This window comes from Ictidomys tridecemlineatus, chromosome 2 (genome assembly GCF_052094955.1).
Source record: "Ictidomys tridecemlineatus isolate mIctTri1 chromosome 2, mIctTri1.hap1, whole genome shotgun sequence".
NCBI lineage: Eukaryota > Metazoa > Chordata > Mammalia > Rodentia > Sciuridae > Ictidomys > Ictidomys tridecemlineatus.
In genome coordinates, this window is record NC_135478.1 from 133,665,877 (window position 1) to 133,685,940 (window position 20,064).

A 20,064-nucleotide genomic window follows, 5' to 3' on the forward strand; every position below is an offset into this window, starting at 1 on the left:
AACATCTTCTAGGCTCCCTTATTCATCCTCATCTTCTTCAAGGAATATTCTCTGTATGTCCATACATGGGCAGCATCACATTTGTCTAGGTCTACATGGTTTCTTTCTCTTCTCCCTCAGGCTTCACCCTTCCACATTTAAGGTCTGCTCATCTGAGTCTGGTCTTCTTGCTGCAGAGTACCTGGCCACTCTCCATCATTCACTGAGGATTTGGGCACAGGAACTATGGTCTTCTGGCCAAAGCCTATTATACCTGTTATATCACTGGAACACATCAGTGTATACGTTTTTGAGGCCCATAAATACCTGAGACTCACAATATTCGTCTCAACTCTTTGTCATCCTAATCACCACTCACTAGCCTCCATTCCTGTGACCTCACTCTTAGCTGGAGATACAGCACTATTGCCGAATGTCCACATCTGAGACTCTTGTGAATTGTTCGTATCATGATTTTCCCTGAGCTGGATGAGGCATTTCAAACTTCCTTACACTGTGCCTCAGTTCCTACACTGGATTATCATCCAGAACTGAATGATGCCTGAACATTCCAAATCCAAGATCAAACCAATCATTTCTCTTTTTGATCTTACAATCATGATAGAACAAAAGAATGGTCTCCACTGTCATGCGGTCCTTCAGTACTACTTAGAAATCTTTTTATGTGCCATATTTTCTGGATATCCAGCATATTTTTTTAAACACCATTCCAATTCTGGAAAATTTGGAAATTTGCATTGCTTCCCATTTGGGCCTCCTTTACAACTAAACTTGAGATTTATAACCTAGTTTCCCTAACTAAAATCACTCATGTGAAACCTTGACTTGACAGTCAGTATAGCAAAGAAAGAGGTTCTTTGTGAGGCATCAGTTTGACTGGTGAAGGCAGCAGCAGAAGATTACTGATGTTGAATTTGGTAGTAGCTACCAGGTTGAGGGTAAGGAAGTCCTTTCCCATTATGAGGAAATGCAGAATCATGGGGGAAATGGGACAGTATTCTCAATATTGAAGTCCAGTAAGTTCCTTAAGTGAATATAATTTACTTATACAACCTCCAAACTTGTGTACTTGACTCATAGTAGGTGCTCAAAAAATTTTTAACATCAACAACTTGCCTTAGGTCACTCAACTGATGGAGGAAACAGATGCCCAACTTGTGTCTTCCACCTTTAAGCCACTTCTTTGGGTCTTGGTGTGTAGTTCAGTGACAGAGTACTTGCTTACCATGGACAAGGCCCTGAGTTCAAACCCCACCACTGCAAAAGATAAATAATAAAAATAATATAATAATGAAATAAATGAATAAATAAAGCTACTACTCTTTCCCAGACATAATTAGCAGGTCTCAACATCAGACTTTGGATAAAAAGTGATGGTTGCTTGCAATAAATTACTCACACTCTCAGGCCTTCCTGCTTCTGGATCAGCAACAGATACTGTGGGACCATTTGCAGAGGTCATAGGGCATTCTATATTTGCTAACAGGGATGATTCACTGTGCCCTCTAAAAGCAATAGCTGAACTTGTGTTCCTACTTATAGGAACATGCGACCTTGAGGAAAGTGTGAACAAGCACTGCAGGAAGCCTGGCTGGTGAAAAACAATGAGGGGCTTGGAGGTGCTCCAAATGCCAGAGAAAGTTGCAGAGGAAATGTTCAGGGTTAAAGGAAAACTCTTCTTTCTTATCCTTAATGGAGAGACTAATATAATTTGAAACAAATATGACTCTTTAGTCATTTCAAAAGTCTTGTGTTTCTTAAGATGTTCCACAAATTGTTATACTGTAAAATATTCAGCAGAGATAAGTTTCTGTGTTAACCAGTGCATTGCTCATTTTCTCTGAGTATGTAAAAAAATGACATTTCCCTGGCTCCATCCCTCTTGATGAGTCATGTGACTCTCCTCATTCTAGCCAATAGAATATGAAAAGAAGCAATTACCTTCCAGGTCCTTAAATCCTCCCATGAGATGCTCCTATGCTACCCTCTCTCAACTTACTCCATGCTGGACGTAAATATGCTAGTATTTAGACCCACATGATAGAAGGATTCAGGCTCCCCAAAGAATCACTCTGGAGAGCGAGTAGACCAAGCTCACTGACCTGTCATGTGTATGAGAATAAAACTTTTATTGTGATTCTCCAAAGACAAATGCTAGATTGTAAAACTGAGACTACTATTAATTATCCTTATCAGTATAGACCCTAACCAAGATTCTTTATTGCTTAAAAAAATTAGTGGCTTATATCATATACAATAAAACTGACATTAGGATAGTTCAGTTTGGAAGTATTTATTAAGTATTGCACTCCAAGTTCCTTGTAACTTTGGAAACCCATACTTGCCCTGTGCCTGAAAAATTTCTTCTTTTGCATATGGCCCACCTAACTCTCACTGGTACTTCAAATCTCAGCTTATCCCAGGTCTTTAGAGAAGCTCTTTAGCTAAAATAGACCCTCCATCATTTTCTCTTATTACATCCAGTTCATTTCCTTTCATATCGCTAGTGGCAATTGCTAACAATGCATATTTCTGGGCATGTATTTTAAATTCTCCTCTAGGTAATAATCTCTGTGAGACCAGACAAAGAGTATGTCTTGTTCTTTATTGAAGGGCCTGCACTCATTATAGTGCATAACTTGTGGTAGGAAATTTTTATTTTATGGATGAATAAATGAATGAATGAATAAATGCAAGATTTGGTAATTAACATTACAGAGGAATAAAGATGAATACAATGAATAAATGATAAACAATGATGCTTAGTCAAGCATACTAAAAAGGAAAAAATACAGATGCAACATAGAATTTTTAAAAAGTAATAGAATGAAACCAAACTGAACCAACTCCCACTGGTAAAAAAAAAAAAAAGAAAAGAAAAGAAAAAAATTGAGAAGAAAATAAATAACAGTATTGGATTATCATTCAAGATATAAAACAAATATCCAAGAGTCAATTCTGATAGAAATAAATGCTGGAATAATTAAATAAATAAATGGTAACAAGAGACAAATTTCACACATACAAGAAATTCCAAATAATTTATGCAGGTACTTCCCCTTCAAGGAGATGGAGCTTAACTTTCCACACCTTCTATGTTTAGTGACTTGTTTCCAGAGTAGAGTGTGAAAAGACAGGGAATAAAGTAAGTTTACAGTGGAGAAACTGGGCAAAAACTGCCAGAGTAGGGGGACTCAGGCTAATACTAATGATAGTACATGTTGGAAACATGCACCTTCAATATGATGTGAAATGCACAAACACATATAACCCAGTCAAGTGATGAGAAAAACATTGACAAAGTAAGATCGAGGGAGGAATCATTCCTTAAAGTTCATCAGAAACAAAGATATTCTGAAAAACTGTCACAATCAAGGGAAATCTGTATGAGGGTTCTCTAGACACACACACACACACACACACACAAACACACACACACATACACACACACACAAACAAAGAGAGAGAGAGAGAGAGTAAATATCAGTGATTTATTAAAAGGAATGGGCTCACATGATTATGAAGTCTGGCATATCTGAAATTTGTAGAGTTGATGTCTCAGTTTAAAAGCCATCAGACAGAAAATGGGTCAGCTTTTGGGGCTATTCAGTTTTTAACTGAAGACTGACCCATTTTGGTAAGCAGTCTGCTTTAATCAGTTTTCCCACTTAAATACTAGTCTCATACTAGAATAATGTTTGACCAAATATTGGGGTACGTCATTATGTAGTCAGGGTATCAAAGGTGTCATAAAATTACCATTACAGAACCTAAGGAGACATAATAACTACATGTACTGTGTATTCTAAATCAGATCCTGGCACAGAAAAACAACATTAAGTAAAACTAGGGAAATCCAAATAAGGTATAGATTTAACTAATAATGTATCAATACTGCCTTGATTATAATAAATGCACTGTATTAAGTGGTTAATAGTAGAGGAGACTGGGTGAGGGATATGTAAGAACCCTACAATCTTTCCAACTTTTCTGGAAATCAAACTATTCAAAATAAAAATGCATTTTAAAATTTTTATCAGTCTACTATAAATATACATAATGGGCTTCATCATGCCATATTCGTACATGCACACAGCAAAATTGATCTATCTCAGTCCCCAATACCTTCCTTTTCCCTCCCTTATCTTTCTTCCTTCCCTGATACACTTAAAAATCGTATTTTTTTTTTGATAATGCAATTGTGTGTATATAGTAAACACCATTGTGGTTAAGCGGCATCATGAAAGCCTTGATGGAGGAGGTGATTTTATATATGTATATATATAAACAGCGGAATTACAATTCTTATTACTTATATAGAGCATAATTTTTCATATCTCTGATTGTATACATAGTACATTCACACCAATTTGTGTCTTCACACATGGACTTTGGATAATAATGATCATCACATTTAACCATCATTAATTACCCCAGCCCCCTCCCTCCTCTCCCACCCCTCTGCCCTATCTAAAGTTTGTCTATTCCTCCCATGCTCCCTCTCCCTATCCCACTATGAATCAGCCTCCTTATATCAAAGAAAACATTCGGCATTTGGTTTTTTTGAGATTGGCTATCTTTACTTAGCTTTATCTTCTCTAACTCCATCCATTTCCCTGCAAATGCCATGATTTTAGCTAGACACCAAAACAACACCCGTTCAGTAAATGGGCCAAGGACCTGAAGAGACACTTCTCAGAAGATGATGTACAATCAATCAACAAACACATGAAAAAATGTTCATAATCACTAGCAATTAGAGAAATGCAAATCAAAACTACTCCAAGATTTCATCTCTCTCCAGTCAGAATGGCAGCTATTATGAAGACAAAGAATAATAAGTGCTGGTGAGGATGCGAGGAAAAAGGCACACTCATACATTGCTGGTGGGACTGCAAATTGGTGCAGCCAATATGGAAAGCAGTATGGAGATTTCTTGGAAAATTGGGAATGGAACCACAATTTGACCCAACTATCCCACTCCTGGGTCTATACCTAAAGGACTTAAAACAGCATACTACAGGGACACAGCCACATCAATGTTTATAGCAGCACAATTCACAATAGCCAAATGTGGAACCAACCTTGATGCCCTTCAATAGACGAAGAGGAGGTGACTTTTTAAATGCATGTTTTAAATGCAGATGGGCATGAGGTCATGGCCCTTGAGTTCCAAAATGGCAATTATTTGGGTATGAATGCCTTAATCTGAACTGTAGATGTCAAACATTAGATAGAGAAATGTGGGGAAAGGGAACCCCAACTGATGGATTACTGCTGGATCAAGAGAGATCCAATGTGGAGTCAGTTGTGGGAACAGAAAGGAAGCACTTGCTTTGGATAACACAGAGTGAATTGACAGGGTTTAGGACCTGAGCAGACAGGATGAAGAAGGACCTAGGGGATTTTAAAGGATTTGAGGGACTTCAGCTGGCATGACCTAAAGGGTGGTGGTGATCTAAAGGAAAGCAAAACAAAAGCAAGAACTGATTTAAGGAAGAATGAAATGTTAGATTTGCCTTATCCTCAGATTTCTGGACAGGACACCTGGAAAAGCCTTGGCAAATAGACACACAATGTATTTGAAAGGGTGTGCCTGGTTAACACGGGCACTGAAGTCCTCCTTAGAGGTGGGTAATGGCTGGAGTCCTGGCTAAACAAAAGATTGCCCAAAGAATGAGGCTGGAAGGGGGTTAAAGACAGAGCACTGGAGGGCACCAATCTCTAAGGTGGAAGCTTGTGGAGACAGTACTTCAAGGGGTTAGAGGGGAGTGGGAACCAGTGTGTAGCTGTAACTCAATGTGATCTTCCTGCTCCTCTCAAAGAAACAAACCAAAAGAAAAAGAAAAACAACAACCCTATAAGATACACTCTGAATAGATAAAGCTAAATTGAAACATCAGAAAGAGTAGATATAGGCTATTGAAAGTCTTCAATTGTTGTAAATGTGACTATTGTAGGTATGATCAATTTCAGGGGCAAATTATTATATAAAGAAAAGAGTATTACCATGATAAGCTGGACCTATAAATTACAAATGAGATAAAGATTGAATCACAGAATTAAATGTATATTTGTATTTAAAGAATAAGCAAACATTATGGTTTTATCCTGACATTCAAGTTATTTACTATATACCCTGAAAAGCAGACGGTTTTAAACAATAGGTATAAGTCATGATTTCTGGCAACTATGCTACTTTAAAAGAAAAAATAAATGAAACAGCCTATCTGACCTAGAAAATAAATTATACAGCAAAGAAAAATAAAAAGCAAGAAACATTAAAGACATAGAAGTTTAACAAAATATATCAAACTTGACGAACTCTGAGTCAATGAGTCAAAACTATTAAAATGCAAAAAAAAGGAAAAAATAGATTAGGCTAAAAACACTAAATAAAACCAAAAATATTTTAACAGAAAAGTTAAAATACACAGAGATACACTAGCAAAGATGCAAAATGATTTATACACAAGGTTTTTCATGGTGACATTATTAACAGTACAGAAAGAATGCAAACAGTCCAATGTTCAATATTAGGACATGGGTTTCATGACTGTGAGACATCTGTGCAACAGAGCTCTGCCTTCTCTTTGGACTTTTAGCCAAAATAGTGTGATCTCTATGCCCTGCTATGGAGTTGTTTCCGGGACACATTACTGCAGTTGTCATTTAGATTATTCTTTCCCATCAGACAATGGCAAGAGCTCAGTTCTTTGCTATAGGAAAGGAAGAAACCAAAGTGTTTTCTACCCTCAGTAACTCAACACATTTGACACTGGATGTGTTTGTGTGTGTGTGAGTGTGGGGGGGTGCTGTTTCTACACCAAGCACTTCTGCAGTGGACACCGGCTGGAAAAGCTCTTATTCAATTCTGACAGTATCTACCTGGAGATAGCAACTGATCCCACAAGTTGAGGGCTCAGTCCCAGCAGTAGGTGGCTTGAATATTGAGTGGAAACTGGTAGAAAGGTTATGAAGTGGTAGAACATTTGGTAACAGTTGATCAAAGAGAATAGTGGGAAGAGAAGAGCTTTCCAGAGAGCAGAGCAGTCCCAGTCAAGAAACAACCCTCAGAGTGGAGGAGTCTCACAACAGCTGCCCGGTGGGGTTGGGGTTCAGAGATGCCAAGGAGTCTGCTATATTCCTCCCATCAGTCCACTTTCCAATGGGAATGTCCACTGTGATTCTTATTTCATCTCATCATTGTGTATTGTGTGTGTTAAGAGATAGATAATGTGTCTTGTTGCTGAATAGGTTTCTGAATCAAGGGAAGCGTATTAAATGTGAATAGATATCAACACCTTAGAGAACTGTTTAGCAGCTAATATAAATACGAATATATTGAAAGCAAAATATATGACTGTAGCCAACCTAGCAATTTCACTCCTAGATATAAACCCAAGAGAAATGAGTGTGTATAGTCATCAAAAGAAAGGAACAAAAATGTTCACAGCCGCTTAATTAAAAATAACCTACAACAAGAAACAAGCCAAATGTTCTTCAATAACAGAATGACTAAATTATGCTGTTTATACAATAGAATAATATTCAACAACACAAGGAAATAAAATTTTACTACACAAAACAACACGAATGAAACTCATAGATATAATGTTGAGCAAAAAGAGCCAAACATAAAAGAGTGTATACTATGTCAATTCTATTTATATGAAGTTCAAGAACTGGTGAGCTACTATAGGAATATAAATTAGAATAGGAGCTATCTCTGTGGTGGGGATAGTGGCTGAGAAGGGGCTCAATGAAACATTTTAGTGTACTGTGAATGTTCTATTATACATCAACAAATATTTTTAAATAAAAATAAGGAAAGCCAATCTGGACTCAATGTAGAGATATACACCTGATGTAAAGCCTCTAATGCTACAAATGGGTCAGCATTCTTGAAAGGAGATGAATGCATTTAAGATGTAGGAAAGAACTTGAACTAAATAATTAGTGCCGAGAAGAGAAGAGTGAACTGTGATTATTACTATGACTGCTCACAAATATTCTGGCTTTCTCTCTTCCTAAGCATATCCTAAAATCACCTTTCCCTGTTCACCTGAGGTTATCCATGGTTACGATATTTTCTTTAGGCAATATAATGTCAGCATTATGTTGATCCAGTGATCAATATAACAATCCAGTGAGTCCCTTTGAAAGTCACGGTGGGCTCTGCCACTCGCTGGTACAAGATATAACTGCTCCCTTGGCCTCACAAACGAGAAACAGGCAGTGGCACAATAGAGCCTATGCTGCCCCATAGGGGCACAGACTGTGAGATGAGACGTGACATTGTCTCCTTTTAAGCCACTGAGATTCTAGTATTGTTTTAAAATAGGCAGATCCTTATGTATGTGCTTCCTTATGTGTATGTGCAGATCCTCTGCTTCCTTATTTGGAAAAAGAGGAATATGTATATATATATATATATATATATATATATATATATATATATATAGCAATAGGTGAGACTATTCAGTATCTTGACCACGGTATTGGCATACATGATAAAATTGTTTAGGACTAAATACACACACACACAGGCACACATACAAATGCAATTAAAATTGAGGGACTATGAATAAGATCTACGGATTGTCCAAATGTTGATATTATGGTTATGATATACTATAACTTTACAAGTGTTACCATTGGGAGAACTGAGCAGCATGTCCACAGCATCTCTGTATTATTTCTTACAACAGCATACAAATACTAAATTATTTCATTGAATTTTCAATTAAATATCAAAGTAAATCAAGAAGCATAAAAAGCATTACCTACAGATTGAAAGGAAATGGAACCAGATGATCCAATTTTATTTCAAATTAGTGACATAACCAGATGAAGAACAATTATTTCAAATGAAAATAGAACCCAGTGTTTTGATGAGATATCTTTATTGAAATATACAGTAAATGGATCGATGGAAAAATCTTAACTTCATTCAGTAATCTTACCATCACTGGTAAGAGTGGTATTATTTTGAATTAATTTTTCTAAGTTGTAAGATCAAACAAATAAGTGATTATGCTAACGTTGAATTTTTCAGCATACAACAAAGCTACAAGTACAGAATCAAAGAAGTAAAAACCGTGTAAGTAACAGTGCAAACTCATTATTGTTGTCATTTTAAAAAACACATTTCTTAGCTTCAAAACTTAAAAGACTTGGTGGTAATGACAACTGGAAGCACTAGAAGCAATAAGCATCTGAATCAAGGAGATCAGTATTTCTAAATATCGTTCAACCCTGTGGTAGACCGTTTACAATGATGATCACAATAATTCTCCATTTTCACATGTTCAATGTTGCCTTTTCTCCCGAACTCTAGACTTGTCCACCTAATTTGCTCTGGGTGATAGGGCATCAGCAAATGTGATGTAAGCTGAGCCTTGAAAGCATTTGTTCCTTGGAGATTACTCTCTTGCTGCATTTGGGAACTTGGTGACCACTACTGTGTGGAGGAGCCCAGAAAAACTACTGGGAGGGAAATAGGACCTGTTTGCTTCTGGTGCCCTGGGAAACAGAGTGCCAAAGGCCAGCTATGTGAGCAGGACCAGCTATAGAAATTGTGGGGCCAGTGCAAAGTGAAAATGTGGGGCTCCTTATTTTAAAATAATAAAAATTAAATAAAAATAGCAGAGTATTTAACTAAGTGTGGTGCCCTTTAGAATACAAGGCCCTGTGTGACCTAACCTGATCCTGAATATGAATAAGGCATCCTAGAACTGCCAGCTGCCTGTTAGCTTTTCACAGGTTTATGAGAGAGTTCAGCTCTCTCAGATTTAGAGAGTCATCCAGCTAATGCACAGAATTAGAAGTTAAGCAAGTATGGTTTGAAAAGATACTAAGTTTGGCGGCATTTAGTTGCTCTGCAGAAAATAATATAATCACTAAATGAACTAATAGTTGGTTACAGGTCTGGAGCAAGAAATGTGTCAGATGAGACTGAGACATCTTCTGTGCCATAAAGCAAGAAAGCTCAAAGACTAATGAAGTAATGTCTAAAAGACAGAGTAAAAACTATAGATAAATACTGCAATCCAGTTAATGAAGTATTTAAGGGGAAGTAGCCTGGTGTTTGCACCCTACTTACAAATTTATCAGAAAAAGAATCCCTATTGATTAATGGATCAATATAGGGATAGATACTAATTTGACTAATACATGGTGTATTAGTAACACTAATACATGTTGTATTTGTCAGATTTCTGTCACTGTGACAAAACACCTGAGATAAACAATTTAAAAGGAGAAAATGTTTATTTTGGTTCATGGATTCTGAGGTTTCAGACCATGATCTTTTGGCTCCATAATTATGGGCCCTGTGGTGAGGCAGAGCATCACTGCATGGAGTGTGCATTGGAGCAAAGCACCTCACATGGTGGCAGAGGAGCAAAGGGAGAAGAAGGGGCTAAGGTCTCAACATCCCCTCTAATGGCATGATACCAATGACCTGACTTTCTTCCACTAGGTTCCACCTCATGTAGGTTCCACTACCCTCCCAATAGCACCGTGGACTGGGGACTACACATATGGATCTTTGGGGGACATTTAATATTCAAACAATATAAGAGGAATACATATGACAAAACAAGTATACTAAAATATTCATGATAGAAACCTCCAACTTTTCAAAATTTTCTTTACATTTAAAATTTTTCATAACAAAACCTTGAATAAAAAGGATAGAGGAGCCAAAAATTGGAAGCACACATTAAATATATATATATATATATATATATAATATATATATATATAACCTGTATTTTCATAATGAAACCACAAAAGTGATTTAAATTCAGTCACCACTATTGATAACTAAGGCATCAACTCTGTATTCTGAAAATTGATCAATAAAAGGAATTCTCTATCCTGTCTTTCCTGTATGACCTACATCTCAGGATAACTAGCAAATTTGATAAGGAAAATTGTCTTTTACAGGATAATTCCAACAAGTAAAAATAGACGGAATGATACAATTAGGTACTCATCATTTTACAATTCCTAATGAAATAACATAGATTTCAAAGATCACCAGTAGATGAAATCCTGTGATAAAGACTGACAGAAAATTTGACAATGGCAATCAAGACTAGAAGAATAAGAATGTCACTCCTTGAACCCAGTGGTCAGACTAGGCATCTTCCTGGTCACCACACATTATGTGTCAAATTATGTAATGTGTAAAGAAAGACACAGAATCACCTATGTAGTAATTGTGCCAAATTCACTTGAACCAGTATCTAATTAAGCTTTGGGGCTAATTCCCTGTTTACGTGGAGGGAGACAGAGAAATAAGTTAAATGACATCATAAAGGAGAAAACAATAAAATAAAATAAAACAATAAAATGTTGATAAATATTTTATCAACTGACCCAATTTCTCTGAAAACTCAGTTGTTCAAAAGAGACAGAGTGTGTGTGTGTGTGTGGGGGGGGTCAGTCAAGATTGAAGACAGAGAAAAGAGAACTAAGGATTAAATGCAGTGTTTGGTTTTTCTTGCTTCTTAACTCCAACAAACCAACTGTAAAAAGATGTGCTTTAACCCCGGTGTGGGTGTGGTCACACCTATAATCCCAGTGGCTTGGGAGGCTGAGGCAGAAGGATGCAAGTTCAAAGCCAGCTTCAGCAAAAGCAAGGTACTAAACAATTTAATGAGACACTGTCTCTAAGTAAAATGCAAACTAGGGCTGGGGATGTGGCTCAGTGGTGAATGTCCCTGAGTTTAATACCTGGTAACAATCCCCCCACCCCACCTCTCCGCCCACAAAAAAATTAAAAAAAAGGTGTGCTCAAAACAATCAGAGAAGTTTTCCTTTGGACTGTTATTTAAGGATAACAAGGAGTTCTATGTTTTATCAAGTGTGATAATATCATTATGATTATGATTTAAAATATCCATATTTGCAAAAGTGAAATGATAAAATATCTGGGATTTGTTTTAAAATTCTTTAGAAAAAAATGGAAATTAAAAAAAAGGAAAGGTGAAACAACTACAGCTAAATTTTTATTATTGGCATATGAGAGTTTGTTATAATATTTTTTTTTCTTTTTTGACTTTTATTGTGTATTTGAAAATTTTTTCCAAAAGTCCCAGAGACATTCATGTGAAAATAGCATATTATCACAATGAATTATCAAATATTTAAAATATAAGGAGAGCTGGGTATAGTGGCATACACTTGTATTCCGGCAATTTGTGCTGCTGAGGTAAGTTCAAGGCTAGCCTTAGCAATTTTATGAGATAGTCTCAAAATAAAAAATAAAAAGGGCTGGGGATGTGGCTTGGTGAAAGAGCTTCCCTGGGTTAAATCCCAATACCACAAAAATTTAAAAATATACAAGGATAAAACCCTAGAGACTAAATGGCCATGAAAAGCTTTAACACTGTTCCCAGTCTATGACAACAGATAAAAAACCATATTTGGACTTGACTAACTTTATTATGTTTTGAATTAATGGATATCTGTCAAGTACTAAAGATAAAAGTCTGAAGTTAACAAATGGAAAAATAAAAAAGGGTCAATTTATAATTACAGAATTGATATTTTTTGAAAAAAATCACAAATGAGAAACACATCTGTACAAAGTGCTTAATGTTAGGGATGGCATAGTGAGGTGGATTTTCACATATAACCCTAGAGAATTATAAAGTCAGTCAGTTGTTCCTTTAACCCAAATCACCTGATGTATAAAATAGAGGAAAGTATCTCAGGATGTATTTATCTCAATACTTTGTCACTAAGGACATTTCTTTTTTATTTGCTAAGAACTTTTTGAAGACACTTGATAGAGTTGTGTTTAGAATGAATTCTATTAAGACCACTTAGTTCCTTGATCAATTTTCTTCAGATCAGCACCATCTAATAGGCTTTTCTGAGATAATGGGAATGTTCTATATCTGCCTTTTTCAGTGTGGTAGCCACAAGTCCTACATGGCTCTTGAGGACTTGAAATGTGTCAACTGTAATTGAGAAGCCAATTGTTTATTTTATTTTGATTAATTACCTATTTAAATTTAAATACCCACATTTGTCTTGTGGCCACCACATCTGACAACACAACTCTAGAGTCAAAATATTGTGAGTTACTTAAATATTTATTTTTATTTTACTAAAATAATTTTGATAATCATGAAATGATGAATTATTTTTCATTTGTTTTAGAATAAATGTTTGATTTTGTTTGTTTTATCAGAATTACTAACTAAAGTTTCTGCCACTCTGGTTTCTTTTGAAGCCATTCTTTTTTACCAATTCCATTCTCTCCCAATAAAACATTTTAAGATCTATATTTTATCAGGCAGATTTTAATTCTTCAATTAACTTTTATACAAAAACAAATTTTATCTTTGTAATTTTAATTATCATTTTCATTGATAACTTTTAAGTAGACATGAACATTATGAATCAAATAAAAGGCTACTGCTTATATTTATTCCTTAAGTAAATATAAATAATGTGAAAAGTTTTGTGAATGATATATATATTGAATGAAATGCTTTTGTCCCCCTCCCTATATCCCTCCCTCCCTCTCCTCTCTTTCTCTCTTTCTCTCTCTGCTTTTCCCTCCTTGAGAAAATGAATAAAACTCTTAGGACTCTGAATCAGATTAAGGCCAAAAGATACAAGAAAAAAAATAATGCTACCTAAATTTTACAATAATGTGTCACACAAAAATGTAATAAATCATCTACATACAACTCTTAGCTGAGGGCCTGATATATTATAAACACTGAATAAACAGTGATCATGATTATTGCTATCCCTGAAGCATACTGGAGACTCTCACCCAGAAGACCCTTACCATAATTAAGCAGAAACCTCCATCATATTTGTAACATAAAAGTTCCTCCTCTTATCAGAAAGCTTTTTACACAGGATATCGGCAAAAAACGTCTGCAGAGGGCACTGTGGCGTGTAGCTTCCTCTTTTTTGTAAATACCAGGTTTGCAGAAAAAAAAAAAAAACTTGCAAAACCTCTTATCCAGTTTTAAAAAAAGAGACAAAAATCATTTGCCATGTAAATATCTAAGCCCATGCCCCACCCCGGTATAAAGTTCAAAGAATTTTCAGACTTATGGTCCACAGAATTTTAGGCATAGTGCTTCTGGACCCTGCAGCTAATAAAGCTGTTTCCTGTCTTACATTATCCCCGCACAATGTTAAGAATTATTTAAGACATATAAAATATGCCTGATATTATTTGGGGAATGTTAGCCATCTTATTTAAGAAAATGATTTTGACCTCAATATAAGGAATATAATATGATATTAACAAATGTTACATTTAAATTATTAAATATTTATGTAGAAATTAGTAAATATCTTAGTTTTTGAATGAGGAAATTTACTGGAAATAGAAATTTTTTTAAAAAAACTTTGGGAATTTATCTTATGGATTACTAATTTTTATGACCTATAAACCAAATTGTGTGTTAACTCAAAGCATACATTTTGATGTTCCTAGCTTTCATACTCTGAAAGACAGTATCAGCAAAAATAACCATTAAGCCTTTGGAACAACATGTGACATATGACACCATCCATTAAATCATCAGTATATTGGACTGAATGGAATTACTTGCTTCATCTGAATCTAATGGCAGGAAAAAGGAAAAGCAAAATTACAGATGGGGCTGCGGTGAGGGCAGATTCAGAGACTGCTCTAGGCGTGTTCCAGGAAAGGATGAAATGATTCAGGCTTCTCAGGTTTCTTCCGGCTTCTAAGGCATCAGCCCAGATCTTCCAGGGGGTTTAACCTTCAGGTGTTACAATCCAGGATCCCTTGCCCTTTCTAATAAAAGCAAGCCTCAGCTCCTCTTCTCACTGCTTTGAAGAGGACTGTCTCTGTTTCTCTTTCTCTGCATCATTGTATCAGTGGTCTACTATTTTACTGGATAATTTTCATCAGCATTAATGCATGTGCACTCTCAGCTTGTAACACACACACACACACACACACACACATACACACACACACACACACACACTTAATTTCCTATCCTCTTTAACCATTGCCTAATTTCTTTACTTCTGGCAGAGGAAAACTTCTGGAAAGAATTTTCTAGGAATGCTGCCTCCACCAACTCAGCAAACATCTATTCTTCAGCCCACTCCAATCTGGCTTCTGCCACCAATACTGAAATGAAATTGCTTTTGTCATGTCACAAATGAATTCCATTTGCCACAATCATCAGGCACTTTTCTCTCCTCATCTTACTTCTCCTACCAGCAGTATTTGACAGAATGGTGATTACCTCCTCCTGAAAAGCTCTCCTCTCAGTACCAGTCTTAGGTCCCCTAGATTGACTCCCCCTCTTCAGGGATCCATGTAGTGTTTTCTTCTCTCTCTCTCTTGACTACTTGCCCGGATAATCTCATTGCTTTCCATGGCTTTAAATACACTCCATCTGCTGACTGTTTCCAAATTTATACACTCACACATCCATTGCCCTCCTTGTCCATCTTAGTTTGGATGTTCAATAAGCATTTCAAATACAGCCTGTTGAAAATAGGAATCTTTTTTGTGGCCCTGGGGATTGAACCTAAGGCTTTGCACATGCTAGCTGTGCGCTCTGGCTCTGAGCCACATCCCCAGCTCCAAGATGGGAATTTTGAATTTCATTCATACCTAGCTCACCTTAAACAGGTTTTCTAATCACGTCCCCTTTGTTGCTCAAACTAGAAACTGGGAATCATTCATGCTTTATCCCTGTAGCATATCTAAAACCAAGTAATCACTAAGTCCTATCTATTCTACTTCTAAAATATATCTCAATTTTCTCTAGTTCCCTCTATATCCTCCGCCACTATCCTCTATATCCTGGTCTGTGCTACATAATCACTGACCTAGATAACTGTTAGAGACCTGTATTCTATTTCTATAGATCCATTCTTGCTGCACTTCAATACATTCTCCTTGTAGTATCCCTTCCTATCACTCCAAACTAAATGCTTCTTGGGGGTCAGGACATGTTATGGGGGCAGAGTCAAAAAGAGTTGCTCATAAATTATACATGACATGAGAATAAATGGAGAAATTGAGAGTGAGTTAAGCATAGTGGTGTACACCTGTAATCCCAGTGGCTTGGGAGAATGAGGCAGGAGGATCACAAGTTTAAAACCAGCCTCAGCAATGTAGAGAGAACTCAAGGAACTTAACGAGACCTTGTCTCAAATAATAAATAAATAAATAAATAAATAAATAAATAAATAAGGCTGGGGATGTGGCTCTGTGGTTAAAAGCACCCCTGTGTTTAGTCTCTGGTACCAAAAAATAAATAAAATAAAATTTTTAAAAATTAGGGGTTTGCTGGAGCAACTTGACTTTTATTAAGGTGAGAAAGTTTGGGTCAAGTACGGGTTTGGCTAATGGGGATAATGGGTAGGAGTTATCAGCAGTTCTAGTTTTTTTAAAAAATTACTTTTTAGTTGTAGGTGGACACAATACTTTTATTTATTTTTTTTTTATGTGGTGCTGAGGATTGAACCCAGTGCCTCATGCATGCTAGGCAGCATGCTACCTCTGAGCCACAAGCCCAGCCCCAGCAGTTCTATTTTTGATGTGCTAACCTTGAAATGTCAATTAGTTAAGCAGAGGTGGTGCTATAGTCGAATCAAAATATTAGACAATTGTTGAATTAATAAGTAAACCAATTTAGGTTACCAGAGAAGCAAATTTAGAAGGAAAACATGGAAAAGTTGTTAAGAGTATGATGTGTTAAAGATGTTTGTAACGTTCAAATGGAATCTTGTATTACTTGGACACGTGTGTGTAGAAATCTATAAGAAAATTAGATTTGGAGGCACAGACAAGAGAGTTATCTCTGAGACTTTAAAGCATGGAGAAGACAAGAGGGCACAGTGAGACTTTTATAACATTAAAATATTTTCATGTCCCTTTTTTAATTCAAAATACAATTTGCTTTATTGAGTCTGGTAGGGGAAACTGTTGAGCATCATCCCTGGTTTTTACCCTCTAGAATCCAGTAGCACTAGACATCCTCTCAAGTTATGACAATCAAAAATGTTTGTAAACTTGATCAGTTGTTCCCTGGGGATGAGAAGGGAATTACTCCTGATTGAGAATTACTGAATCAGAATAATGTCAGGGAGAAACTCAGTATTTTTTTTTCCAGATGCTGAAATGTTAATATTGGGGAATATTGGAGAAGTAGCTACATAGCAGTAGCATTCTGAGCTTTTATCCTGGACAATGCTCTTGTGAAGGATTTTATAATTAAGCAGTCTGTAGTACCCAAGAGTATAGTGTAGGAAAAAAAGGTCAGGGAGAGCACCCTGACAGAAAGCAACACTGATCCCCTGGCAAAGGAAGAGAAGCTCTAAACAGGGTTATGAATGAGGATAGCCTTCACTCTGCATTGCAGACTTTTCTACCCCGCAGCAATTCTGTCTGCTAACCACAGGATGATGGCTTTGGTACAAGCAGACAATGTCCACAGTAATGCTAGACCTGACACCTTGTTATTTTATTTAAGAGTCTCAGTGCAATTCACCTGCTGCCCCCTAGCGAGACTGCATTGTAATGCCTGGCTAAATTGTGCCAGTTCCTGATGTTTTCAAAGCTTAAATGGTCAAGCTTGCTTAGCATTCCCGTTGGCCCTCTATAGCTTTCCTCCCATCCTTGCTCTAAATTGCATCCCTAACCCTCACCTGTAACTTCCCAAATGTGGAGAAGATGGATGTTCAAATCAGTGGGAACAACAGAGAAACAGGCAGAAAACACGAAGGCATGAGCTTTTCGAGGAGTGTTCTCAATAAGGTTAAAAGGGGTAGGTCAGGGCATGCACTGAGTGCAGGGGACATGCCATTAATTTATCTTAGGTGTTGCTGACCCAGATGCCCTTGAAACCAGTGAGGGACATCAGTTGGAAGAGACACCACCATTCTGTCACGGAGACACAGATGACAATGTTATCACATAATACTGTGCTCCTTAAGAGTTGCAGTGGAAGACAGAGTATCTATTTTTGTGTATATGCCAAGAAAAGAAATGCAACCATAGACAGTTCCGTAGAATGGATTTTAAAATAATGAGGGGCAAATCCTGCTCCTGAAACATAACAACTGCATAGTAAGGCAGAGATGGAAAATAGTTCTCTGAGGAGAGGGCAAAAGCAATTTCCATACCACCAATGTCTTAAGGCTCCTATTCTTTGTACTTACTTAAAGAAGAAATCTTGAATTTGCCACAAACATATGATCAGTTTTCTGTCCACACAGACTATGAAATTATTCATATTTTAAAAGATCTAATAATTTCTTTAAATTGGGATCATTCATAATTCATCTAAAGTATTTTTGGTTTATCAAAAACATGAAGCATAATTATTTTTTTTTTTTTTTTTTTGGTACCAGGGATTGAACTCTGGGGCACTCGACCACTGAGCCATATCCCCAATCCTATTTTGTATTTTATTTAGAGACAGGGTCTCACTGAGTTGCTTAGCACTTCACTTTTGCTGAGGCTGGCTTTGAACTTGAAATCCTCCCGTCTCAGCCTCCCAAGATGCTGGGATTACAGGTGTGCACCACCACGTCCAACTATGAAAGATAATTTTTTGCATAAGCAAAAGTCCTCAAGATTTTGATTAAAGGTGTTGAACAGAGAAGACGACATCTGTTCTGAAATGGATTCTGGCTGTTGTGTTGAGAACAGACCATGGGAGACTGAGGTGGAAGCAGGGAGATCAAGTAGGGGTCAGTTCAATATTCTAAACAAGATAATGGAAGCTCTGATTGGGATGGTAGCAGTGCAGGTGGAATTTGTGGTTAGATTTGAAGCATATTTTAAATGTAGGACCAGTGGGATTAGTAGATTTGCTCACAGGTTGGATGTAAAAGGGAGAAAAACTGGAATTATCAGGGTCAAGGATAAGTCTCTCCAGAATAGTCCAGTAAAATGTCTTAATGTAGTGGTGTAGTAAGGGTGTTAATTTCTAATGTTCAACACATGAATGAATCAGTTATAAGTGACTGAATTCAAACTTACTGTGATGGTTAATCTTGGTTGTAAATTAACCTGAGAAACACCTAGGAAATTGGTAGAGCACACTTCTGAGTGTCTGTGAGACTGTTTTCTAGAGATGATTGGCAGTGTGGGTCACAGAACTGAGTGAAGACCTGCCCTGAATGGAGGCAGCACTGTCCAATAGGCTGGACACCTGGATGGAATAAAAGTGAAAGGGAGAAGCTCACATATACACCCACACTTCATTCTAGTGAGTGTTGTTTTTGCTGTTTTCATTCTCTAGACACCAACCTCCAAATTCTTAAGCTTTTGAGTGTGGACTTAAACCAGTGACTCTCCAAAAGCCTTCCAGGCTGTCATCCTTGGGACTAAGGCTGCATCCTTTGTTCCTTTCGTCCTGAGGCTTCCAGCTTCTTGGACTGAGTACCTAGCTACTTGTTTTCTCCAGGTCTCCAGACGCCCATTGTAGGACCATGCAGCCTGATTATATAGGCCCTAATAAATCCCCTCATATATATTCTATTGGTTCTACTCTTCTGAATAACTCATGATGCTCTTCTTTTCTGAGAGTAAAAACGGGAGGTATGAAGCAATAAGATGCATTATAATTTTGAGGGGGCAATCCATTCCTAAAAAAATCATAATCATTTTTATGACATGGTTGTCCAACATGAACTAGAAATATGGTTTTGCTATCTATTGCCTAATTTGGATATAAAATGGTGACCCTGCCCACATAATCTTCGTAAAATAGAGCTTTCATAGTCAGTTTGGGTGCCTAAAATAATTTCTCACACTCTGGGGGCAGATTCAGTTCTAATAAGGACTGAATGGCTTCCTAGTTTGCAGATGGCCTTTTTCTTATATGCTTATGTGGTGGATAATAGGGAAACTTAGCGACCCTTCTAACAAGGGCATTAATCCCATTTGTGAGAGCTCCACCCATTATAACCTAATTAACCTCCCCAAAGCCCCATATTTGCTAACACCATCACACTGGGTACTGAACATGATGTGAATTTGGGGAGAAGACAGTCAGTCCACATCAAAGGACAATC